Below are 3,302 nucleotides of genomic sequence, written 5' to 3' on the forward strand. Positions count from 1 at the left end.
AGTTTGCATAGAACAGCAGCTGTTGCCTTTTTCTCAACTTTTTTTGGTAAGTTGGACAGAAATTGGTTTCCCCTGGCAGTTGATTCTCTTAGGCTAGTGGCCAAATGAGGCTTTGGGTGGCATATCCCTACCCAAGGTAGAACTCGTCACAACCGAATTTTTTCTTGAAGAGGGATGTTTGGACAGTTAGAAAATCATAGTTGTGAATCTGAGATCATTGCACAACATTTTGAAAATCACGTTTACATATGTACCACTGCAGACTGCAAAAATGAATTTAATCGCCACAAATTTTTGCTCATATTGGCTCATATTTGTTAATACTGGTGCTACATACACAAATTTGGTACCAAAATGTGCGGAATGATGACACATATATCTGTAAAAACAATTTCAGATGTAACAAAAGATTTTGTGTGATCTACAGGCAAAAATAGTGAAATTTTTACTCAACAAATCAGTTTCGGTTTTACCAATAAATATCAACAAAAACATGAATTACTTCAAAAATATTGGACTTGCAGTCATACTTGTTACATCAACATAATCCAAATTTATTTACCCGTTGAAAAATATATCTAATGATATAATTGTCACTGAAATGATATAGTTATAACTGAAATCATATGTCGCCCCACTAATGGTGACCAATAGCTGGAAATCCCGAAGCAGATATGCAACATGAAGAATTGACTTAATATTCTAACACAATTGTGAAAGTGACTTTTATAGACATCATGTTGATATAAGCTATTTCACATATGACGATTATGATTTCATAACATGCACTGTAACCTATGTACATCTATTACATAAAGTAATACATGTAATACACTTAAAGTTCAGTCACGCTCTTCATCAGTGCTGTCGTCAAAGACAACAGAATCATGAACATTTGGACAATCGTTTGCACTACACGAGCAGAATTCAGTGCAGGTCAGTCCTGCAGAGATACAATGACATGTTCTGCTCTGCCTACAGTCATCGTCGGTGCAGTAGAGATGCGTGAGATCTCGAACCTCCCTTGGGGCTGCATCCTTTTGGAACATGACAGGCTCAAGTTTGTTGTCTTTGAGCTGCCATCCATTTTCGGGATTCCAAAGTACAGGCTTTGCTACATGGCTGTGGGTCCATATCGCCACCTGGTAATGAGGGCTGTTACCGAGAATTTATGCAATAGGTGGCAGCACCACGTAAGCCGGTCCTGCCTCGGGTATTCTAACAATACATTATACAATACACGCCAACCTAGCTGTTGATGAATGCTGTGTCCCGGATCAGTTGTTTCTTACACTGATTAAACTGAGACAACATAAGATCAAATTTGAACTGAGTAGAATGTTTTGTGTCTCAGAATCTACTGTCACAAATATTTTTGTAACTTGGGTAAACTTTATGAATGTCCAGTGGCGTGAAATAGATTTGTTTCCATCCAGAGACTTAGTGAAGTATTTCATGATATCTGATTTCAAACAAAAGTTCCCTACTACTCGTATAGTCATTGACCGTGTTGAATGTCCTGTTAAGAAACCTAGTGCACCCCGTGCTCAGCAAAGCACACTAATTCTCAACTTACAAAAACAGGAATACTGTCAAGAACTTGGTTGGATGCACGCCTGGTGGACTAGTATCCTACATCTCCCCTAGCTATGGTGGCTCTGTCAGTGACCGGCAAATTATCAAAAGAAGCCACATACAAATATCTTGTGACCCAGGCGATTCCATAATGGCTGACAAGGGTTTTAACGTACAGGACTTATTTGCCCCATTCAATATTACTGGCAACGTTCCCACTTTCTTTAAGAAAAAAAACCGTATGTCTTGAGAGTGTGTAATAAAAGACCGTAAAATAGCTAGCAAGAGGGTACACATCGAGAGAATTATAGGATTAGGAAAAACATACAAAATTTTAACTCGACCCATGACCGGTCCTGAAACAAACTTGAGTAGTGAAATCATCTTTGTTTGTTACATGCTATGTAATTTCAGGAGTTGCATTGTATCTAAAATGGCATAGATCAAGATGTAAAAGGACCTGTCAATGGATGATTGCTAACAAGCCCTATATAGAACTGTGTAGTGATATAAGAGAATGCATATTTTAAAAATCATCAAATTTGTATATTTTATTCAGCAATAAAATGTATGTTGTCATTTTTATAATATCATCTTCTAATTTTTTATTTGAAGTATGATTGACAATGTGACCCAAGTGATAAAAAGTTAGATTTACTGGAGATATTTACATTTCTATTCAGTAGTGATGTCACGATCATCGATTATACTCGATCATCGGTTGAACAGCGGCTCGAACCAAGCGCTTGGTTATCAAAATCCATAATCGATTTCCTAAAAAATTTAATCGATAAATCCATAATCGATTTATTTTTATTTTTTATACTTGAACAAGAAAACTTGGAAAAGTGATGAGAATCAGAGATATCATCGCTACTATACAAGTTATCCTTTATTAACATACATGTATTATACACACAGTAGTAAACAGTGCAAAACAAACAGTAAACAGGGCTAAACAAGCATATACATGCACACACGTACATGCACACGACGTTACGCACACGCAGGCATTCAAAACCCCGAGTAACCGATTGTAATCGATCATCGGTTACTTGGGTTCAACCGATGATCGATTACGAAATTACAACCGATTGACAACACTACTATTCAGTAATTACTGCATTCATGACCATGAGTAGAGACTAGTCTTTGTAGAAAAATCTTTCGATAACAGCAGTGCGAATAACTGAATCTATGATTTTGACCTTTCACAAGCTGCAGGTCTGTTGATTTTATCAAGAGCGGATAATACCTAGAGTGTACAACGGAAAAACGGGAAAATAGTGCTATTTCACGACTACATTATTCTACTTTGCCTGCGAGTCTAGAATAATTTCATGGTATTGCATTAAGCAGAATTCTTTGCTCTCTAAAACAAGACCAACCGCTTGTCAATACGATACTCCCAGGCGGAGATTCGTGACATTCTGAGAACGTTTTTAGAAACATTCACATAACATTGATAAACTTCCGAAAATGACATAGGCTATTAACTGCAGCAACACTACGTATAATGCGAACCATATCATTATATATATCATTATATATATCATATATATTGCTCGTGCGACGTTTACGTTATCTCGTTAGGCGATTACACGTTTACTTCTCTTAGCTATTCTACACGTTACTACTGTACTGTAGCCGTCTCTGTCTCTCCCAGTCGTGCGCTGCGCGGCTCGGCGCGAGTTCATATTTTTGTGACATTGTGAGAACGTTTTTAG

Source organism: Priapulus caudatus, unplaced genomic scaffold (assembly GCF_000485595.1).
Source record: "Priapulus caudatus unplaced genomic scaffold, Priapulus_caudatus-5.0.1 Scaffold1637, whole genome shotgun sequence".
In the NCBI taxonomy this organism is placed as follows: Eukaryota; Metazoa; Priapulida; class Priapulimorpha; order Priapulimorphida; family Priapulidae; genus Priapulus; species Priapulus caudatus.